The 25,551-nt window shown below is 33.6% G+C and overlaps 1 long non-coding RNA gene across 1 annotated transcript in view; it reads left to right on the top strand.

The window, feature by feature from the left end:
• Nucleotides 1-17,415, top strand: part of LOC149090041 (uncharacterized) — a 155,372-nt gene extending 137,957 nt beyond the window's left edge. Inside the window, exons 3-5 of the long non-coding RNA XR_016192673.1 lie at nucleotides 8,150-8,210; nucleotides 9,662-9,723; nucleotides 17,295-17,415. This is a non-coding gene — a long non-coding RNA (uncharacterized LOC149090041). The remainder of the gene's footprint in view (nucleotides 1-8,149; nucleotides 8,211-9,661; nucleotides 9,724-17,294) is intronic.
• Nucleotides 17,416-25,551: the final 8,136 nt, after the last annotated feature.

Consider the following 25,551-nt stretch of genomic DNA (forward strand, 5'->3'; position numbering starts at 1 on the left):
TTTTTTTTTTTTGGTATTTTGGAAGTACGTCTTTTAGTGCCATTTCAGTACAAAACACATCTATATAAGGGGACAATACTTTTTCCCCCTAGATAGAGTTAATCCCTTATTGGTGTCATTTTTTCAAAGCTGCTGAAATTGTACGATTAATGAAATCCCACCAGATTTGAGGGAATTGGAAGTAAAATCTAAGGTATAAAACTTTGCTAAGCAATAATTTTTATTTGTTTATACATTTGTTCATACATCATTAAAATCAAGCCAAACTGTATATCTTACCTTTAATTATTTACCATTTATTGTCATTATTATAAGCTGAAATTACCATTTTAGCTGATTATAATGTCCACTCAAATTAACTGCTGTGTTAATTGTGCATTGTGTGTGCATTGTTTTGATTGAACTAACAGCACCCATTTACATCCGTATTTTTTTAAAAAATAAATAAAAATGAATAGTACGCTTTTATGAGGGTGAACTACAGAGAGTTGAAAAAAAACATTTTTATTTCTTTAAAGTGCCTGATATTTTTCTTTCATGTGAAATTCCAAACTTTCATTCATCTCATATTTCATGTCATAAATTAACTTCAATGAAGGAGAATGCTTATTTAAATTTACAACTACCCACACTGCAAACCAGGTTTTATTTCCAATCAGAAACATCAGAATTTCAGATTCCCTTCTCAATTTCAGCTCATGATTGATCAGCCCATTTGATCACCGAGTTATCAAATAATGCAGTCGCACGTTTATAAGTGGTTTATCCACGTACGAAACCATGCACATCTATGTTATCTTTTTTTACAATTAGGGGTTTCAGAACTAAAGAACGGTGAATTTGTTTTTATGTCACGCAATAATAACATAAACAACATCAATCCCACATAACTATATCAACTGGTTCTTTGATGTGCAGCTAGGCAATTATGCAGAATGAGAGCGAACACGTTTCGTATAATATTAGATTTTAATAATTAACTGTGATATTATCAGCTGCCAATGACAGCTGATGAGACAATCCAGTGTCTGATTAAGAGCAAAGATCGATGTCAGCAATAAATGTGATGTATCATTGACAATGGTCGGTTTGGTATGGTATAGATTTTGAAGAATGTAAATACGGTATTTTCAACTTTAAACGTTATCATTCATTTCTATGCAAACGATGAATGCTCAAATGAATATTTTATCGGCAAAATCCTCCCAAACTTTTCGATACGGAAAAGAACAAAATCTAAGTGAATCAACCTAATCTCGAATGAAAATCATGGAAATCATATTTTATGGCTGAAAATTGCGCGCGCGCGCGCGTGTGTGTGTATGTGTGTGTGTGTGTGGGCTTTCATGGAGGGTTTGAAAAATATCGGCTATGTTGTCTAAAATTTGGTGGAAAAAATTATGACCACACAAATTAAAAAAAGTGATATTTATATGTACTTGAAACCATTTATGCATTTTTGACTTTCTCATTTGCTCTTTCTCTTTTGATCGAATTTCTGTTACTTTTTAAATGTTCTTCGTATATACCCTATCACAAAATTACGTTAACATAGCACTTTGCAATCGCATTTATACAACAAACGCGCTTTCTACACGCATTGTTCAAATGCATAGACAAGAAAACGAAAAGAAAAATTAATTATAACTTACACAGAATTATTAAATAATGTTTAAAGACTCTAGACCACGATTAAGCAGTTCCTTAAATTAAACCATTATCCGTTAATTCGATTTTTATATATTAATGTATGGGGGAGACTATACACGAAACCAATTTTCCATATTGTCATGTATCCCATAACAGGGAACTGACTAAATTTATATTTTAACACAAAAAATACCTTTTCATTTACCGAGAATTTAACTGAAAAGATATAATATATAATATGAATATTACAAATATATGATGTATATAGATTCACAGAATATTGTTCACGTTCACATTTTATTTATTCAAAATAATACCCAGTTCACTTTCAAACGTAAAAATGAATCAAAACAGACTCGGAACTTTCCAGAACAGTAAAACAACCAATAAAAGACTTGATGTTCATATACCTGAAAGAAAAAAATAGTATTATACGAGAAAAACTGCAAGAAGTCAAAGCTATAAAAGCTCTCAAAAACAAGCAAAAAGGGGGGAAGAACAACAAAAACCATCTAGCATAAGTATAAATTTATATAGATGTACTCGGTGCACAGGCCAATGTCTAAAGGCTTTAAAACCTTGATTCCCCCTGAACAGTAAATAAAATAAATGATGGAACAAATAAATAAATAAAACTTGAATCAAAGCGATAAAACACAGATTTCCTTTTGTTTGTTTTTTGCAAAACTTCGACATGACTTTATATGTATTGTACGCGTTTATTTCGCTGTACGCAGGGCTTCGCGAAATGCATTCTAATAAAATATATATCTATTTATAAATAAAACAAGAGAAAAGGCCATGAATCAGTGGATGCCGGAAACGAACAAAGTGATGTTTGTGTTAGGAAATAAAACCCAGAAAAGATGTATGTGTATGTAAAGGATTCGCGAGTTGGACCCTGGGAAGAACATAAATGCGACATTAACTTGAATCACCGCTTTTATTGTGAGGTCTTACGTGCTAAGAAAAGTTTCCTTTGACGCTAAGAAGCCTCTTCCGCCTATCTATTTTAATAGGCTCCGTTTTGTGTATGGACATTTTTTTCCTTTACGAAGAGAGTTTCTTTTACACTAACTTCTTTGAATCTAAATTCACAAGAGGAGAAAAAAAAAATGTTTCCTGAAAGGATTCGAGTGTATCGTGTGATCCGTGAGAAAGGCTTAAGCTTGGAGCCTTAATTTCTAACGCATTACGTTTTTTGAAGACATCTCTCCTAAAGATAGGCGTGTAGTCAGTCTATTATGTGTTAGAAATTTTATGTGGGTGTTTCCTTCTATTTTTTTCTTTTTTTTTGAGTATGAAGAAAAAGTGTTGTGTTGTGGTGTGTTGTGTTGTGGCGTATCAAAAAGTTTGTTTGCTTCTGCAGGTCTTTGAAAAGGGTATGTAAAATTCTACAAAAATTAAAAATTTTCAGTTATTCAGACAATCACGCTGCAAGTTTATAACAGCTATTCGATGTAAAATGAATATCGAAGGGCCTGGCACACTCGGCTTCACATCTCAGAGAGAGATTTCAAAACGTTTTCGAAGGATGGGTGCAATGAGGCTCCAAAGTCGGTTGGGCCAACCGACTTTGGAGTCTCCCTAAATTAGAAAAAAGTGTTAAGTTTGTGTTTTTGTGAGCCCTTTAGAAGTCGGGGGCCCCGGACGTGCGCCCGGTGCGTCGGCTGTTAAATCCGCATCTGGATGGATGTATCCGAAAACTTCATTAAATAACAAAAGCAATATGGCAACGAAAAGAAATTGAAATTGTTCGATGTACACATATTCGACGCAAGACCTCATATCCGAAGAACCAAAAAACAAACCTTTTTAATTATTCAGCCAATCACGTAAAATTATTTAATTTGAACAAACAACAAATCCCAAGATACAAATACAAATATGTAATACGTAAATACAAACATAAATTACACAAAAACAAAGGCACAAAATACGCACACACATTACATGCACTATGTAGCCCCAAGGGACTGTAAAGTCCTCTCAGAAGGCCTGTATGATTTTTATTATTGATTTTTATTTTCAGCAACAGCTGTTTTATTTTATTAGATGTATTTTACTATATATGTATAAATGTGTGTGTGTGTGTGTGTGTGTGTGTGTGTTGGCACAATAATTTATTTCAAATCACTGCATTAATATCTGTATTTTTGATCATATTAAAAATATTGTAATCTGTATTTCTATTGCTATTTGGTTGATTATTAGAGTAGATGAAGTTCATTATTTTTGGGGCTTCTGTGTGTGTGTGTGTGTGTGTGTGTGTGTGTGTGTGTGACAGAAACTTTCCTGAAATAATGTTTAAAATTTTACACGTGTATTTAGAGATACGTGTGGGCTGAGTGGATGTACGTGTGTGATATCCAGAACACATATAAATAATGAAAATCATTTGTAAACTAATTTGTGTAGGGTTTATGTGAAATTGTATAAATAAAATGAAATTACACACCACTGCGTATAATTTTTTTATGTATTAAGTTTGCGTATAATTTTTTTTTCTGGGAAGTTGCGATAGAAATAATTAAAAAAAATTAATTTGGCAAATTCTATTTAAAAAAAAAATTAGATGTGAATAGGAAAATCATCTTTTTTTCTGCAAAGCCCACACCAACGACCGTTTCCATTCCTTGTACAAAAAGTTATTATTCCTATTATTGTTAAATGAAATTCGCATATGGGGATTGTACGGCGCTGTGGATTAAAAGACGGCATGAAAGTTTCATTACTTTTTATTATTCGCAGGAAATCACAATATACGCATTTTTGGTTGCATCACATTTAATATAGTTTTCATAAGCTTGAATTGTGAAATTGCTGACAAAAATTAAAAATAAAATAACAGCTTTATCATACACTGGACACAGCTTATATACATTGGATGAACGCAGGTGTCGAGTAGATATGATCGAAGTGTTCAAAATTTTCAATAGGATGGATAGGATTGTACACCGCCAATCGACTGCTTTTACAAGGGGACACCAGTATCGATTGGTGAGGGACAATGCAAGGTTATGGTGTCGCAGGGAATTTTTCTCTAATAGGGTTGTTAATAAATGGAATAGCTTACCCCCGGAGGTAGTAAATTGTAATACAATTGACACGTTTAAAAAGAAATACGATAAACATGTTGGGGTAAATCGAGAAGCTATCCATACTTAGAATAAGACAACCATAAGTATTCTTTATGGGCATTGTATAGTATTTTATCATGTGTATATATTAATTATAATTTTTGTTACTTGCATTTTTAATTGGGTTGCTATATATTTTTTGGAAATATATGACATCCATATTTTTATGGGCATCTTTTTCTCAGCCACCTCGTTGGTCATTTTGCCTGTCGTGATGTTGTATTTGTATTTGTATATTTGTATCATAGATTATGGTTAACATAGATTATATATGGAGGTTCTTAACCTATAGGTCATGACCTTAATTTTGGTCACAGAGGGCTCTGAGGTGTGTGGTACATAACAAGTTACAGTCCTGTTATAAATGCACTTATTGAGCCACTGGTTTCACCTTTTTCGAAAACCAAACAGATGCTGAGCAGCAAAGTTGATCATGTTGTTGATTTTGGGTCGCAGGTGAAAAAGGTTAAAGATCCCTATCATAGCTAAAAACCTAACTCACACATTGTCCCACGAGATTATTTAGTGTAATCTGCACGTCATGAATTGAAAAGGAGTGATAATTTAAAAAGAATAGAGTTTGAATTTCGGACCTGCAAATAACTGGGTTGATCCTTATGTTGAAGATTTTAATATCTGAATTGATTTTGGGGGCGTTTTACATTCCATCTGCAAAATGCTAGGTGTGTTCGGGCACTCACAGCGCCCCATTTCCTACACAAGTGCTGAATTTCCTATCAATCACATCCAACCGGTTGACATGGGTAGTAATATTGAAATTTTTGTTCATAATATTCATCACCATTTCAATATTCTGATGTTAATCAAATAATTTTAAAATTTCAACTCTAAAATTCATGACAATATATTTGAATTTTCGTTTCGGTTTAATGAAAAATTTAAGAGTTCTATTCTAAATAAGTATTTCAAAATTGAGACATTTGTTTTTCTCTTCTCGCATTTGTCTCAATGCGAAGTATAGTCCTTAATTACATAGCTTGAAAACACGAAATTTTGTTGGTGTCATATATTTAAAAATAATACAAAATATTTTGGAAATTACAAAAACCTTAAAATTATTCCAAATATGAAGATTGAATTTTTCTTTTTTATAACCTTACAAAATATAGAAAGGTGAGACTCATTCAATACTACCTGTATTGCTAAATGGGCCAATTATAAATTGGCTCTAAAAACCCACGTAAATTTTATAGCATAAAAATCCTACGCATACGTACATTTTTCACTTCAAAATCAATTTATGTATAAAAAAATTCTACTACTCCCAGTGCGGCAGGATTGATACTAAATCATTGTTTCAACGCAAGAAATACTGTATATATATATGCATTCCTATTTTTTCCTTTGTTCAAGCATAATAATAACCATGGATTCAATTTTTTTTTTTTTTTTTTTTTGGAATGCATTTGTTTCTCCGATAAATTTGCGAGGAAAAAAAATCAACCTCTCAGAAAATTTTCGATAGCAAATTGGGTGGAAAATCAAATTTTGATCATTGGAGAGATGTATCATCGTCAATGTGAATTCGAGAAGATAAGTTCGTGTAGTTTCCGTGTTTTCCAAATATAATAATAGGAAAAAAATTGGGGAAAAACAGATTTTTTTTTTTCTCCCCATAATCGAAGAATTTCATTCTAACAAAATTCACTCGAACTGATTATGAAGCTTTTACTATTTCAAAGAAGAATCTTTTTCCCCCCTTTCGAATTATGTAACTGATGAGAAACGAATGAAATAAATTTTATGTCTAAAAATATATTATGGAGTAAAATTTCATTTTCCTCTAAGCTAATGAAATAAATCAAGTGTTTAGAAAACAGTTTTCATTTCTTTCCTCTCACTAACTGAAAAAAATTCTTAATGAGTTTAAATTCAGATAAAATAATAAACACCTATGAATATAATTTTAAGTTATGTGTCATTTAAATTTGGCATAGAATATCATATTTAACATAGACGAAATGTCAGTTTTTGCATTAAATTAAATTAAATAACTAAACCATTTATTACACTAAATATTTATTTTATAGAAAAAAAAGTACTTATAGAATAAAGTTTTATTTAATTAAATTCTTTCATCATGTTTCTTTTTCCTTTTTGGCTGTTGTACAACACAGCATGAATGTATTTAAAAAATTGCTAGTTTGATCGATTTTCTGTCAAAAATAATTATAAACAAACAGTGAATTTTTAAAAAATAAACATTCAAAAAACTGTTTACAAGGTTGACTGCAATTTAAATTTATTTGGTTTCTTAAATTATTAGAATAATAGATAGATCATTTCATCAATTTCTCTTGCAATTGCCATAATTTGGGAATTTTTATGTGATCTCCATAAATTCCATGAATGGCTTTTTTGTTGTGATAATTTTTTTCTTGTTTTGCTATTAAACTCTTCGGTATGAAACAAATTAGTTTAAAAATATATACTGATAATTAAACACCGTATTACTATATTAAATCAATACTCATATAACTATGTGCAATATCTGTGAATGTTAGTGCTGATATCGTAATATACTCGTAATATCGTAAAAAGAGTCCGTTTCACCACAAATAACTCATAAACCATGGACTATAGAAACATACTTTCAATTTTTAAAAGTAAATAAAGTGCCCATTACAGACATTACATTTATTTTAGAAAGCACCGCATATGTACCGAGATGGGAAATTTACTTTTTTATACGGACTTCCCTGTTCTTTAACTTCCAATCGAAAAGTTCTTGCCATGTCTTTCCTGAACTGAACAAAAAAAATATTCCACGTTCCAAGTTCAATATTTTCAGAGACATTTAAATTCAAATATCGCTTAAATTTACGGGGGGGGGGGACCACATAAACTAACACACAAGCTCATTCGATGCTTCATATGCGGTTCTTTCCCTCATTTTCATTGATTTTGAATTCAAATGTCAAATATTGCACTTAAAAACACTGATTTTTTTTGGGTTGGACTTAGGAAACACAGGGCAACAACTTTTTAATTGGAAGTTGGACAGAGGACGGTATAAAAACTAAGTTTCGTATCTCGGTACATATACGGCCCCAAATAAAATAAATGACATGTCTAGAACATGCACGTTATTTAAATACTTTTTCTAATTGAGCGTATGCCTCTGTAGACAATAGACAACGGCTTACGAGTTATTTGAGATAAAACGGACTTTCCACTTTGTATCACGCTTGAATTTTTTTTAACATGCTTATCAGTTTGTCTAATTGATGTGACAGAAATAGTTATATTGAAAGAAAAGTTTATAAGCTAAATTAGAATTTGCTTCCTTTTCATGAGAAATATTGTTATTAATTAATTCATTCTTACTTATTCTGCAGATTAGACTTACATCGTCCATTTCTCAAAGATATATTGTACGTACGTCAATGCCCATCGGATGTAAGTATTTTTAATATTGATACTTTTATCAATAAAACTTTCAACGTTGTCGAATTGAAATCAGCAGACCTTATTCTAAAACGAAATGAAATAGTTTGGAATTTAATTTTTTTTTCATGTGACTTCTGACATATTTTTCTAGGTTGCCGTTGATTATAAATCCGCTAAAAATACCTCAAGGATATGATAACATTGTTATATTAATGTTGACATAGCGATTGAATTAAAATCTTTTTGTGGGATCCGCGGAAAAATAAAAATTCAAAAGAGAAGTATTCACTGAAAAAAGAAAAAGTATTCACTGGATTTTTTTTCCCAAATCGAAAGGATTACCACATATTGATAGAATCCGTTTTATTTCAGAATCACCTCTAGGACGAATTCGTTTTCTTGAGATTCCCCTCTGTCTCTTATACCCTTTTTTGCTCCTTTAACGTCCCCTCGCACCCGCTACCTGGGCCTGGCTAGGCTTAGAAAAAGGGGCCCAGAGATTCGTACAGCTTCGAGAGGATATATTAAGTACCAGTGGAGCGACTGATCTGCTCCAGGGCGAAAAACGGGTAAGGCTTAAGGGTGAAAGAAAAATTGCAAAGAAGAAAAAGGAATTCGATTTTCCTGGAGATCCCGGACCGAAAGAGAGTTCTTTCCTTCTAATCAATCATTCGCTTGATTGCTGATGCGGTCCTGGTAAAATAGATTTCTTTTCACTCATTTTTCTTTTTCTTTCACAATTTTTTTTTTTTTTTCCAACCTTAGTCTTTATGTTTTTCCTGTTCGTGGATGAAAGAAAAAAAAAATTCATCCAGGACAGGTGATTGTCGCCTTGGTGACATCGGGATTTCTTCGGTGTATGGAATTGAGTTTCGAACCATTCCTTTAAGGTTCAAAACAACCGAGTTCACTTTTTGCCAGTGGCATAGTAGAGGCATAATTGGCAAGAGAGCAAGATATCTAGATTTTTCTCTTTCATATTTTTTGCTTCTTTTTCTTTTTTTCATGTGAAGCAAATTTTCCGATATGTGTTACTTGATCTGTTGTATACCCAATCTAAAATTTATTGATTTTTTTCCTTCCTTGAATGTATGGCAAAATTAATGTAAAATTGGCTGATATCAGAGAATATAACTACCTCTACAACATCGTGAAAGTGCTCCTCCGAATATATATTTTTTTGAAAATCGATGTTCGTATACTTTAATCGAAAATTAAGTCAATTTATTTCATCAGCTACATTTATTGAAGATCATTCTGGTCAAATGTTAATTGAAATATGATTTCAAGTTTGAAAAAAAAGGCGAAAAATGATTAACAACATATATGCATGAGAAATCGCGATTGTAATTAATAGCTTCTATTTCTAATCAACCATTTTCTCGATTCTGATGGGTCATGGTAAAATAGATTTCTATACTTTTTGACTTATTTTTTTTTTTTTTTTTTTTTCCTTCTAGCTTTAGTCTTTATGTTTTTCCTGTTGTTGGATGAAAGAGAAAAGAAAATTCATCTAAGACAGGTAATTGCCGCCTTGGTGACATTGGGATTTTTTCGGTGTATGGAATTGAATTTCGAACCATTCTTTTAAGGTTCAAAACAACCTAGAGTTCACATTTTTTGCAAGTGGCGTAGCAGTGGAATAATTTATTGGCAAGAGAGCTATCCCGATATATCTACATTTTTCTTTTTCATATTTTTTTTATCTGTAGAAAATTTTCTAATATATTTTCCAAAATTTACACCAATATATACTTGATCTGTTGTCGACCCAGTCTAAAGTTATTAATTTTTTACCCTTTTCTGAATTTATAGTAAAGTTAATATGCAATTGGTTGATATGAGAATATAACTATTCCCATAGCATCGTGAAAAAAAAATTCTAGACACTTTGCTTAATATTTGTATATTTTCAATTAAAAATAAAGTACAAAACTAAAATTATTTCTATTAATTTCATCAGCTGAATTAATTAATAATCACTCTGGAGAAATGTGTGTTGAAATATAAAAGGCTGAGAATCAATTAAAATTTTAACTGGTTAATAAAGAACTTTAATGAATTAGTCGAATTTTAATAGAATATTTTCAAATGCTGGTCATTCATAGCAAACGTAGTATTTATTGCAAACTAAATATCCATTGACGCTACAAAAATATATTCCATTCATTTCGCGCAACTGTCCACTGAATTGATGTTAACAAATATAGAAATAGATTAAGAAATGAAGGCCACTCGCTTGAAGCTATTTAAAATATGCTGAACATACAAGCACTTGTCATATCCTGGAATTTCTTAAATAATACCTCGTCGTTGTGTTTGTTTTTTAAATCGATTATTTTAGGTTATATAGTCACTGGTGTCGAAACTGATTTCAATTTTCGCACTATGGTACCCGATTAATTAATTAATCAGACCAGTCCTATTGAAATATGTCAAGTTTAAAAAACAACGAAATTATATCAATATGTGTGTGCTCATGAGGAATGTCAATACCTTTTTTCCACATTTTTTCTCCAACGAAATCTTTGAAAGTAATAACCGTGGTAAACCATTGAAATGTTATGAATTTGCTCAGGAACCCTTAAGGTTAAGGGCAACTATTCAAATTATATTGACTATCAACTTTCTATGGCACCACTTAAATAATATATATATATATATATCAAAGCTCGCTCTCTCTCTCTCTCTTTCTATATATATATTACACAAATTTATATAATATATAAATTTATATAATATAATATACACAAATAAAATATATTTTACACAAAAAAAAAATATATATATATAAAGACATGAATAATATATTTAATATATATATATACGTTCCAGGGTTTTTTTTTTTTTTTTTTGAAATCATATCCACGTTCTGTAATCATATCCTAAACCAATGAAGTAATAACGACATTCTAAGAAATAATTGAAATAAACATAATGCTCTGGAGGATTCCTCTAACATCCACGAACACTACTCGAACATCTGACTATTCCTCTTAGAACCATTAGCGACATCTCGAGGAACCTTGATTGAGGAGTGCTGGAACATATCAATAACATATGTAAAACAAATAAATGTGTTTTTATTCATTTCTCAACAACATTACATTTTGATACAAGTGATGCCGAAAACATGTCAAAAATATTTTTTTTCATTATAAAAATTTTTAAAAGTATAATCGATTTATTTCATGAGAAATTCTAAAAATACACTGTGACTGTAGAAAGTTATTCTGATAAGATGTGAATTAAACTAGTTGTTAAATCAAAGATATTAACGGAAGTCGGTCTATTTCATCAACCGTTTCATCGTAGAGGTGTGGTTCTAATTTAAAAAATGTTCTAATAAATGTGTGTTCACAGAAATTACTAAGTTTTGAGAGTGAACATATAGCATGTTTCGTAAAATAAAAAAATCTAAATTTTTATATCGTCCCCATCGAGGGGCTAGCGCACCAACATCTCGATGAGTATAAAAAAAAAAACAAGCCTGCCGTTCGGAATCGACAATAAATTGTAGGTCCCGGTCTAATTAGCCCTCGTGAGCAGAAAATGACCGTGGTGCAACAAAAATTATCAAATGATTATTCAAAGGCCGAATTAAGACTTACAGGACACCCTGTATACATGACAAATTACTTCCACACATCGTATTTGAAAGAAGAAAAATCAATGTTGGGCAATGCCTTGTGTTTCTATCTATGCAATAATATTTCAATATCGAAACAACATATGATTTTTCTGCACACTCATCATTACTTCACGAAGTTTCCGTGGAACCATCCATATCAAGATAATGCCGAAAGCATGTCGAAGATATTTTCTAAAGAAAATTTGGCAGCATATAATGAAGAATAGTAACAGTAGGTCCAAAAAAACACACTCGTATATATAATTCATACAATATACAAACTGAGGAAAAATAAATAAATACTCGTATCAGACACATTGTGAAATTGTGAAATGCAAATTCAATTGAGTTATTCTCACTTCTAAAAACAGAACAACGGAGAAACCATCAACACTGCCAAATAAGTGAAATAAAAAAAAACTCCGCAAAAGAATCCTTTTCGCTTTCCTCTTCACGCAAACTTTATCCTATTTTCTTGAATTTCTCACCCCTTCTCTACAAATAATGTATGGATGTTATAGTGAGAAATGAGCAAACGGAGAAACTCTTCGGGATCGTATATGATCTCGTTATGCATGTAGCGATGAAATATGCCAATATCTTCACACTATGTAATGTAGAAAATATGCGTATTCTATTCTCTTTGGAACGTTCGAGGGGAATATGGAAAAAGGAATTGAATTGCATTCCTCGTTCGAGCCTGGAAAATCCGATTCAGAACATCCAAGTAAATATCGCTGACTGATTTTATTTCATTACTTTCCTCTGAATTTTACGTACTCTGTAATGTACCAAAAAAAAACAAAAAAACAAAGATTAGTAGCATCAAATATTTCTCTAATGTCCAATGGGAAAAAAATACAGTCAGTAATAAATAAACCATCAATTAAATAGAAAAGAATTGTATATAATAAGATATTTTTTCCCCAGTGTAATCCCTAGGGAAATAATGAGTTTTTAGAGATTTATTTTCTTTTATTTGATACCAAATAAGCCTATGTTTCGTTGTTTGGAATTTGACGTCGAATTAAAATAAATTGGATTTTGGAAATTAAATATCGTATTAGTTTATTTATTTATTTTTTCTTTACTTTTATAAGTTTCGGAAACATGAAAATTAGATTCTGTGTTGTTGATTTGATCGAATTACATTGCTACCGACCAATGAATGATCAGTTGGTAGATTACAAATGGAATGCATGTACAATATGTAATATATAATTTATATATAAGTAGAATTTTAATCCCTACGAAATGTTTTGTATTTTTGTCTACTTAAATCGTAAAAATTTAGAATCAATTACATTTCTTGTATTATTGATCAACATCTGGAGACACAGCAAGTGATATCGTATAATCACTCCATTTGTTATTATTTTGCAAATACTTTTATGCAATTTCAACTTCCGATTTAAAGAACTATAATTCCCGTTTTCTTCATTAAATTACAATTTTAAGAATTCTCATCGGTATATGAATTTGTTTGAAATATCAATTCTTCTTTTCGTCAACAGAAATTCAAATATGCATTTTTATAAATTATAACTTATCATTACAGCTGTATGTATGAGCGCATCTAAGAAAGAATATTTTTTAGAATGATAATTAGTCTATATTTTTTATTTAATGTACATTTTTAGTCTTGAAGATTAAATAGGTATTAATTATGCGTTTCTTTCTTCAGACATTCTTGTCACTTGTTGGAATTCATGATTGAAAACCTTCAAAAACACAGTGTGATTCTAAATTCATGGGACAGAAGTGATATAAGACTCCTAAACAAGCATTTTTGGTCATAGAATGTGCAGTCGAATCGCAATAGCAAAGGCGGTAGAGAGTGTTTTTATAGAGTGCACAACAGACTTTACCACAAAAGCAAATACCATATTTTTCTAACGGACTTGATGCAATAAGTGCGATCAACCATTCGTGGGTGCAGGGTATTGTAATGTAGTAGACCTTTTTTTTTTCATGGTAAAACTCGGGTAACGCAAGTCCTACCACAAGTCATTATACAGCTTGATCATTGTTTGGCACAGCATAACCTTGATGGTCCTTGCACCAATAAAACACAAACTCCAATCCAATCCGAAATTGAGTATTCACCCCCCCCCCCCGTATGGTTGAGAGCACATATCGTAGCATGGGAAAAAAAGTTCGAATTATATGAAATTCTGATTACCCAATTAATCTATCCCGGATTCGTAAAATGACTACAAATTGCACAACGTAATCAGCAACATTCCTATTGGATAATAATTATCAATCATTAGAATTTTATTATCAAATTAGATAGAAAACTGAAGGGGAGCTCATTAAAGTTCAAATTATCCAAACTTCGAATTAACCAAGTTCCAATGTATTTGTTTTTTTGGTGAAGTTCGATTGAGCACTTTCTAAAAGCACCCTCCACCGCCTTTGCTATTGCAAGTCGAACGCACATTCTATGATCAAAAATGCTTGTTTAGATGTCACCTTTTAAGTTTGTCCCATCAATTCAGAATCACCTTGTATTCTCATTCATTAAAAGTATTTGAGATCCATGAAAACAGCATCGAAACCAGTTGCGAAAATTTCTTCTAACCTTACTCTTTGCTCGTTGATTTGAAATGTTACAATGTTGCCTGATGAGTGTGAAACTCTTTTATTGGATCAAAATTTTCGATACTAGGGAATCTAAAGTGATAACATTTTAAAATCCTAGATAATTTAAACAAATCTTAAACAAACGAAATTTATTCATGAAATTTTAATATTAATCTATTTTTACATATTTTATCATTTATTCCAAGCAAATTATACTGAAAATACGTATTCTACCCTCACATAATTAATGATGTTTAAGTTTTATATTATTCATAAATGAAATTATCTCAAAGTGAAAGCCTTTTAGAATTTATACTTTGCTTACAAAATACTTTCAAATTGTTTAATTATGAAAAAGATTGCTGTGTGTGTTCTTTCTCTTTCTGAAACACATTTATTATATGTGAAATGTTTTATTGATCAATTTTCTTTAACAAATGTACTACTACTACTCAACCACACATGCACCCCAGACACATTTCCCGCTAAATTGCTAGCGAATGTGGGTGTATGTGTTGCGAATCTAACGTGAAGTTTGATACTGTTTAATGCTTGTTACGTGTAGTGCTGCCATCTGTCATCATTTTTTTCAAACAATGAGTGAAGTGTAATGATTGTTGTATCGTTGTAGCCAGGTTGCTCTCTGTGGTGAGACTTTTTAACGGGCAGATCGGCTCTCATTTGCGCCTCGAAGTTGGGGCTTTCCCAAGTACTGTATAAATTCCGTTTTCTCTATTAATTTTAAGTTCTAACTAATTTCTAGCACCACATATCGAGAAAGAAAGTACGGGTGTTGATTCCATATTTCACGATGACTTTATATTTTCCATTCCTCCTTTACTGTGATCATGCATACGTTATTGCGAGGAATGTGATGATTCTTCATAAATCTTCAGAAGATGACTCAACATTTTGTAATTCCCGATTCAATCATAATAATCTTTGCTACATCATATATAATTGCAGTCTGTCTGGCTTATGAATATCAATCAACATATCAGTATTCCCGAGTGAACCTTTCACTTGTGATAATATGTAAATTATCAGCTAACTTTTCCAAAGTGTCCCAGGAACATTTCTGTCCCACTTCGTTTTGTAGAAAATATATTTAGCGTAGTTAAAATATACTCAAGAATTTAGCTCTGATATCCCAAAAAAAAGATTGTAGAAATAAGTTAAATGTAGTATAATGCAGCAACTACACGAATTGTTATGCAGTCGCCTCTCATTTCAACGATCACTCGTTACTACGACCAGTAACTTCAGAATTTTTTTCCTATCCCCCCATCCCATGTTATTTTTCATTCAATTTAGGGCAGTATTCACCGACATGGTTTAAACTGTAGTCACAAATTTTGGATAAGAGATCAACATAGATTGGTTAAAAACCTGAATTTAACCAATCCGTGTCGATCTCTCTTATCAAAAAAATTATGACTATAGTTTAAACCAGTGTTTCTTAACCTTTTTTGCCCGTGGCCCCCCTCTGAGCCATTTTTTTTTTCTCGTGGCTCCCTTGTCTTACCCAGAGTTTTCGACCCTCATCTAGAAGCCAGATCCTTTATACGTATTGAATTGATTTTTGCAGTTAATATACGAACATTTTGCAAATAAAATTGGCCTCCAGACCACTGGCCTAGAATTGATTGAGCTCCCTGCTAGTTCGAGTTCTTTTCACAGCCGTCTCGACATCACGGGCCACCTAGGCAGAGTGTTGCTATGGTAGTCCCATACTTAGCTGGAAATAAACAGCCTACTTATTTTCAAAATTTATTGTACTATACAAAATATCATAAGGTGAGGGTCACTTATAGACATGAGACCCCCGGACATGACCCCTCACAAGCAGTGCCGTCTTAAGGCATGGGCCCACCCGGGAACGGCGAGATGTGGTTGAAATTTTCGAAAATTTGTTTGGTAGGGCCCCAAAAAAAAACACTTTGCCCGGGGGTCCATGATGTTCTTAAGACGGCTCTGCTCACAAGAGTGGGACTGGCAGAGCTTCAGCCCGGGGCATGATATGGTTTTCATCATTTTTTGTTTTTCACACTATAAATTTAATATGGAGGAGGGGGTCTGTGGAAAATGTAGCCGGGGCCTGCGAAAAACCCCATCCTAGGGAACCTGCTTCAAAATGTAGGCGGTGAAGCTCGGCTGGGTCCATGCCCTAAGACAGCCTTGGTTTTATGGGTAGTTTTGTTGGGTTCTGCAAGTGTATAATCACTAATATAAGAGCATTATTTCTCCACACCTTAATTTTTCTTCTCAGCTTTTTACAGCCCTCCAAACCACCTGTCATGGTCCCTTTCTGCATTTTTTTCCGCGGCCCCCCTTGAAGTACCCCAGTACTACTAGGAGGCCATATGGCCCCCGGTTGAGAACCACTGGTTTAAATCATGTCGGTGCATACCGCCGTTAACGACCTATAAATCCAATCCAATACGACACATCCGAACTCAGCTCTGCCCCTCTCCCGTGTTAAACTTCATGTTTTCCGTTCGACAAAACTGTATTTATTTAACCTTAATTCTTGACATTGGAGAATTCGGTACATAAGTGCGTGCATGTGTAATTAACGATTAAAATTTTATTATTATTTTCTAACCTGATGCATTTATTGCACATTATAACCAAAAAAAAAAAGAATAACGTAAATTTTTAAGCCAATCCGATATAAATTATATTAAGGAACTAATTTTTTTCATACGTCTGATATAACGATCTCCTAATATAACGTTTGTTTTTCGTGGAACAATGAGGGAGGTCGTTATAACGAAAGTCGACTGAATTATTATTCATGGGCTAGTTCTGTTAACTGCTATGATTTTGTGGATGCCTCTTTGAGAAATATTAGTAGTATTTTATTTCTTTTACAGACCTGGCCGACTGACAAGAAATTCAAACAGAAGAATTATAAAAATTGGTGTATAGTTCCTATGTGTAATAATATGTGAAATAATGTGTGAGTGAAATTCAATAAAGATATTTTTGTACTTATGTGAGTTATCATTTTTGGTTACTAGCGAAACGAGCAGAATACACTTAAATAAGTTTGTCATAATGTTTGATATAAAAGATGATGTCATTGAAAGATCAATACAGGAATATATAGGAGGGAGAGAGAGAAAATAAATATAATTTTTAATCAAGGCCATATATATATATATATATATAGAAAAAATTTCATTTGTTGGGGGAGGAGACCAAACTGATATACTGATGCTTAGGTAATCAAAAGCCAGTCTAAATTTCAATTACTTGTATCTCTGAATAGCTCTGAATAGGGGGCTAAACCATAGATTCCCCTCCTCCTGACCATGGCTTGTCTGAGTTATATCAGACATCAAAGTATACTTATATAGTAAAAAATATCACATAATTCGATCATGATAAGTTCAATAATCAATACTTACACCCATACAACAAGTATCTAAAAAAGAGAGACGGGGAGAGAGAGAGAGAGAGAGAGAGATTAGAAAGTTATGTTGATACTGATTTAAATTAAAGTGAAATCAAATAACTGATTACTTTTGAATTCATATCAATAATAAAACCAATCACCATTTCATTCATATTCATTCACATAATCAAAATAATTCTGACTTTTTCACAAAATCAAAAAATTTAAATAAGGAAAATATCGGTATAATTTATGAATAGATCATTTTTATACGATTTTTCTTGAAGCTAAGTTTTTCATCAAAGAAATGTGTTCCATAAACTAATGAAAAATATTTGAGGTATCATAAATATAATTATTCCGTAAGCTAAAAGTAAATTTTTCAAATCTTATTTCTAGGAACATTTCCCATGATATAAGAGCACCGAACTTTTAATAATATCGAAAAATAAGAATTTATAATTTTTTTAAAAATCAATCAAAATGCACGATAGATAAAATTTAATATTGTAAATGGCAATGAGCCGTAAAAGGTATTTATTTAGTTATTTTTTGCAAAATATCAAAATTCTCATCAGTTAAAACTCGCGAGACAGAGAGACGATATAAAATAATAATATAATCTAATTTAATTAATAATTACGAATTATAGCAATTTTTTCATGAGTAACTAGCTGCATATTCCTTAACTTAATCGAATACGACTTATTAGTTACAATTGTAAACAATATGCATAAAAAATAATTAAACTGAGAATCATAAAATGTCTTGTACGTACTTATCTCTATTTCTCTGAAGCAACAGATTCATGAAAAGATCTATTTTGCCATTAATCACGTTCCCACAACTAAATAATTTCAAAAAAGGAATTTAAACTACTAAAAATAAAAAATGGAGCTATAAAATTCATACAAAAAAATATACATAGTTTTTTCACAAATCAGATCTACGATGACTGATTGTCAACATACAGTTTTCTCACCTTTGCATGAGTAACCAAAAACAGTTACTGAAAACAGGGGTTACTTTGGTGAACTTTAACAAAATATTTTGTTCAATCTTATGCTACAAAAAACATAACAATTAAAAAATGCTGAGATTTGAAGCATATTCGGGGATAGACTTGAGAGTCTGGGGGGGGGGGGGGGGGGAGGTACGATGATGATTGCTGGGGGGCAGGATGATGGTGATGTCAATTCATATATACGCATATACATTAGATCAATAGGCTCCACTTTTGACGCTAGAGGAGGGCAATGCCCCCCATGCCCCCCCCCCGTATCTTGGCCCATGATTTAAAGTGGTTTAGGGCGCGGTAGCCCGGGTCGAAATGATGCTCGCCTAAAGTACCAAAGGATGTTTAGAGGTGTCGCGAGTTCGATACCCGGTTCGTCCTTGTCAGAAAAATTTCCTGACGCAGGGGTACAACAGAAATGGTGACAAGACCGCAAGAAAAAATTGCTACCACAAGGAGCCCCCCATCGAGAGGGTTTGCGAACCAACCCCTCGACGAGTATAAAAAATGAGCCTGCCGTTCGGAATCGGCAATAAATTGTAAGTCCCGGTCTAATTAGCCCTCGTGTGCAGAAAATGACCTTGGTGCGACAAAAATGATCAATGATGATGATAAAGTGATTTTTAAATGCTTCAAACATTTCTCTAAAAGGCTATGATATAACAAATCCCTTTCTTATCAATTTTTATGGAATTTATTTATTTTTATTTCGGCCCAAAAGTAGCCCATATGTTAGCGTAACTTTGTCCCAAATGAAATATTCCTATTTTAAACACACCTAATACATGCTTGAAGCTGTGGAACCCACTGGTTTTGAAGAAAACGTAGTCTCACATATGTCGTAGTCTCACATAATACAAAAATAAGATTTATTTATTTTTAGTTTACACTGGTACTTCTTTGTCAAACGAAAGAAATCAATAAAGAGAAAAGAATGAGCAACATTAGTCTTATTAGAAGTTTTACGTAGCTACGAGGTACCCAAGTATAATCTTTGTAGCAGTCTTTTATAAAGAAACTTCCAATTCTTGGCTATACAATATTCACAAAAAAAATCCTTTTTTCAATAATTATGGAAGCTTGGTAGCTTGTGCGATATTAGGCCATTTCACACACACACGCAGAAGAGTTTTTGTTTTGTAGGCTCCATGCAATCGACGATAGCGCCAGTTTCTACTACACTCCATTACCAGTCCCGGAAAATATTTTTCCTCCAAACAGCACGCAACTACAATACAGTATTTCCTTCTTTCAAAGTGTCCATTAGAGATTGGGTTTCCGCAGTTTTTTTCTGGATTTGATTCCAATGACTTATTTTCTTCAACAGAATTGAGTGTTGGCTCAAACCTTTTCCGATACTTTGTCCCACATTTTTTGGGATAAAGTTACCCGTTTTTGAGTTACTGATATTATTTATTATTTTTGATTTATGCATTTTACCAAAAAACCTTATTGGCTCAACAAAAAAATTTTATATATTCTTAATCAGGATGATATTGGCATTAAAATTTAGTACTTACCGAAACCACAACATGTACTGGATACCTTGTAAAAACGAAAGTTTGACAACAACAAAACACGTGTATTTAACAGGGTTATGAAACAAGCACTGCTGCAACCTAGCGGCGAATATTAGAACTCTATTGAAGGTGGGGGCTTGCCTAACTAGTGCTACGGCCTGTGGAATCAGCGGCTACTATGCGAACACGAAGCACACGTTTCAATCTTTTTTCTTCATTTTAGGACAAAGCAACACTCCAGAGTCAAAGTATCCCGCGTTTACGGTATATTTTATGTCTGATAATTTAAAAGTGCATTAATAGTCATATACGCATTTTCATTGCACGATGTGTCACACATGTATCAAAATAATAATAATAATTGTGACAATATTTCAGGAAACTTATACAAGTCGTTGGTACATATATATATATGTTGGTACATATGTATATGCTAATGTACCAAAAGACGTTGCGAGATTTGTGAATTCAAAACTGATTCAATCCAGGCTATACCCAGAGATAATGCTTCTGTAATTTCCTGCATGTAATCTGCGGATTACACGATAAGAATACATCTAAATTTCTAAGTGAGGAGGACAGAAGTGGCGTATTACTCCGATAGCTTTCTTATCTATATTTATCCTAAGAATACATGGAAAAAAAAATGTTTTTAAAAGTATTCCGCATTTTTTTTTTAAAGTATGACGATACATAAATTCGAGAAGAAGTAGAAACAATTTTTTTTGACGAAACGAAGAAAACAATTCCTTCCATGGCTTAGGAGTTCATTGGAGGTAATACGGATAACGAGAACTTTTCATGTGTGGATTGAAATCCACTGTGGATGACTTTTTTCTCAAAATAGTGGAATTCGCGTGTACGGATTATACTCAGCTTTTGTAGATAATAGGCAGAAATGTATCAAGGAACAGAGATAGCATCAAAAGGCAGCAGTAGCCTCCACACCACGTAGTTGACGCAGCCTCAACCGGCCCTTATGTCACCCTGAGATAAATGAGTTAACGTATGAAAACAAGTGGATGGGCATGGCCCCCACATCCTCCAGGAGAATCTTAAGGCCGGGATCTTTAGCAGGACCCAGGCCAGATTTTTAACGTGCCCTATATAGTGAATTTATAGGGTGAAAAAACTTTGTCCCAGGCTGGAGCCCTATCAGCCCCACCCTTGTTGAGGCCATGTGGAATGAGTATCCATCATAGGTTAATGGGGAATGCAGATACTCGTGAAAAATAAAATAAAATACTGATGTGAAGAAATGAAACTTGTAAGAAAAATATATATGTTGTGGGGGAAAAATGTGGCTACTTTCAAAATGCACTAGAACTACCAGCAATACCCATAAGAGGAGTCAGTGACAAGATCCTAACACAAGGATCCAGAAATAGACGTGTCACGAACTTTCGTTTTTAATAAATTTTTTTAATATCATAAATTTACTCACAGAAATCGGTTTAATTAGTAGAGTCTCGCAAATATAAACGTTAAGCTGATCATCCGATCATAATCGGATATAAATTGTTGGTCCATTCAAGCTAAAAATTGTGTATGTGAAAACGGCCTCATTCGGGAAAAAATGATCAAATGAAAATATATTGATTTTTGCGTTAATATTAATCGAATTTTCAAATATTGTCGAAAGCGACCTTATGAGTTCGCTTGAGTTGGAGGGTGACGTAAAAAAAAAAAATTCTGGAGAAGGGGGCGATGAAACAAAATGTTTGTGTAACTTTGCTCTAAATCATAGTTTCCCAACCTTTTTTTGTCCCATCGTCCCCTTCTTCAGAAAATTTTTCTCCCATCGCCCCCAACGCAATCTAACCCATAGAATTCTATGTTATACCCGTAGCTTCTACCGCCCCCCGAAACATTCCATCGCTCTCCAGGGGGCGTTAACGCTCACGTTGGGAATCATTGCTCTATGTTTTATCCGTAGCTTCTACCGCTCCCCTGGAACATTCCATCGCCCCCAGGGGGCGTTAACGCCCATGTTGGGAACCATTGATTTAGAGTGTGTGTGGGAAGGTTTCAATATGGCCAATTGGTGTACACGAATACCGTAAAACATTGTGCTCTGTTCGTGTTTATATATTTTCAGTAAAGAAATAAAGTTACTGGAAGTTTGTGCTCTGTCTTGACAAGTAAAAAGTGGTGGGTCATCTGAAGAGAAAGCGCTTTTCGGTTAGCGGAAAAATTCCAATTTCGACAGAATTCGATAAAAATGTTGGACGCGCACCAAAAAAAAAAACTTCTATCAAAAGAAGTTTTTAAATGCATCCTGATTTTATTCTCAAGTTAATATATGTATTTAAATTGCTCTGTCAGGAAACAAGCTGTAACAGCAACCCCCAAAGTAAGTAGCTTATAAAATTTACCGTTTCGAGAGCGTTTTTATGCCCCTGATCAATTTGACTCAGATTTAACGATTTCCTCGATTTAACGAATAAAATTGCCGGTTTCTTCCGATTCGTTAAATCAGGGTTCGACTGTGAATTGAAAATCGAAATTATTTATTTAAATACAATCACATTGAAAGTATATGGGGGCATGCAAATAGGCCATCACTAGAGAAATTTCTCTTTCCGATGATTCAATTGAATTTTGGCGGGTAATGTTGTTTGCATTCATTCAGATCTTTCTCCAAAATCGATGAGATCCTAATCCTCAACTTAATGAAGAGTTCTATATAGGAAATGAACCTTTTGTAGATGTTATGGCGAGTCGAACTTGGAAAGAAAAGTCATCTGGTCTCGGAAAAGCGCACTGACATGTAAATCACTGGGGGTGTGGTAGCGCACTTGGTAGGCCGGTAGAAGGACTTGGGTTCGATTTCCAGTGGAGACCAGATGACTTTTCTTTCTAAGTTCACCTCGGCTTAATATCCAGAAAAATTTATTTCCGTGATGTATTGGGTTGAAAAAAGGTCTCAGCCCGATCTCATACTCAAAGATAATTATGTTTTGTGATTTGCGAGAATGCAATGAAACTCCATTCAAGGGAGTTATGGTAAATATGACATAATTCCCCATTTGATTACGTAGTCTTTTCGTTCATTTTCAGCACCTTTAGGTCTAAGAAATATTTCCGAAGATTCATCATCTACAATGGTTTATGCTCAACCAATAGAATCTTAGTAATCAGTAATATACACACACGCACAGTCAGATCTCGGAATAACATCCCCCCTGGGGACCAAATAAAAAGACTTTATAAGCGGGGTGACTTAATAACGAGTAAACCAATTTTCTAATTGTGCTAACAGGGACCGTTAAAACTGACGTTGTATTCGTAATACGTTAAAAGTGATCGACATAATACGAGGCTTTACTGTAGTATTATCTAAATTGTACAAATAGCGTGAAATTTGCAGCCACTTCAAAGGCCTCATCGTTGTTTTCTAACTTATTCTGGATAAGTTTATATTTTCATCATGGATGTCGCCTTTACGGAAACGCCTCTTAACTCGAAGTTGTGACCATCATGTTCGGTTTTTGTGTTGTATATTTTAACATCCTGCTGTCGGCTCTTTGCTTCCCGTGCATTTTTGGACATTGGGAGAAGCCGGATATCAACAAAACTAGTTGGACGGATGTTCTCGAATCATCTAATGAAGAGAAAGACATCGCTTTTGACAATCTCTTCGTCAAAAATGGATCATCGGTCTTTGGAAGTGATCTAACGATCGGAGAAGAAGAGGAGAAGGAAATTGTAGCCTTGCATAACTTCTACAGAGGTAAAATGCGAGAGCCCATTCAATTCACGTCGAACATGAACTACCTGGAATGGGATCGAGAACTTTCCAAGCGTGCTAAACGGTACACTGAACTGTGCGAATACCTACCAGAACGTATGAAAAACGAGTCTATGAATGCTTACAGAGGCTCATTTTCAAATATCGCTTTGCTACTACAGAGCTGGTACGAAGAATTCCACGATTATGATTTCATCGCGTCGATGTGTCCTAACGCGAGTAGATGCAGTCATTACGAGCTGATGACTCACCCGTTAGTGACACATGTAGGGTGTGGAATCACGGTCTGCATCCCACATAAGAAGTTCGTTTTCGCTTGTTACTATTACCCACCGATCCAGAGTGACGAGCACAAACAGCTCCTACAGACGTCCAGTATCAGGAAACGTGGAAAACCTTGCACCTATTGCCAGAGAAACGGTGGCTCAGCTTTCTGTCACAACAACTTGTGCGTCACACCAGCGATATGCAAGAAGCTTGGCCTGAATTGCACTTGCGAACATCTCACATGTAAGAACTGCGGTATCCTAAACAAGACCACTTGCAAATGTGAGTGTCCACTCGGATGGGATTATCCTGGCTGCAGCATCAGTTGCAAGAACCTCTTGGGCTCGGCATGTTCGAGTAACTTCTCGAGAACTGGTCATGAGTGCTACAAAAACCCGACAATGCGGTTGCATGCGTGCCGTAGAAAATGTGGAACTTGTAAATCGTTACGGGATATTGACCTGGAAACTAAACATAATGGTAATCTTTGCTGCGGAGGGAAGATATGCGAACAAGATGGCGATGTCTTGAATGAGAAGTGTCAATGCGAGCCCATATGTTCGCCATCGATTGGCATGTCTTGTATAAAGAAGAAAGAAGCTAAAAAGGCTGCGGCGATGACCATTCATTTTTACGTTGCTCGATTATTCACCATTTCATTCGTTATCATAGTGCGTTTTTCCCTGACTTTTACTCTTACTATCGACAACTGAAGACAACTTTGCATATTCATCTTCATGTAAACATATTTTTTGTCAGTCCGTCGTCAAAATGATTTTTGGTATCATGCGAACACCTAATAAATGTTTTCCATTCCAACAAATTTTTATTTCTCTAAAAAAACTTTTCATACTGATACATATATATTTATACAAGTTAGATATTTATTGGTGATTCTTTTAATATCTATTTAAATAAAGAACCACCAATGAGATAATATTTTTTTAATTATTATTGGTAACAGGTAATAATAGATAAGATCAATCGTCTTCGACGTCGTGGGGAACGGACGTGCTATTATCGCGCTCCGCTCACCGACACGCCAGTGCGCCATTTTGTGTCTTTCTTTGTGTTTTTCTTCGTTCTCGTGAGTTTTACTTAGCGTGTTGTTTATTGTTGGGTCATATTCTGCGGTGATTTTCTTTTTTTTTTTAGCGCACGTTGGATTGTGAGATAAGTG

Source organism: Pholcus phalangioides, unplaced genomic scaffold (genome assembly GCF_987345545.1).
Source record: "Pholcus phalangioides strain wild (caught in Gottingen) unplaced genomic scaffold, Ppha-v1.0 ptg000001l_1, whole genome shotgun sequence".
Classification (NCBI taxonomy): domain Eukaryota; kingdom Metazoa; phylum Arthropoda; class Arachnida; order Araneae; family Pholcidae; genus Pholcus; species Pholcus phalangioides.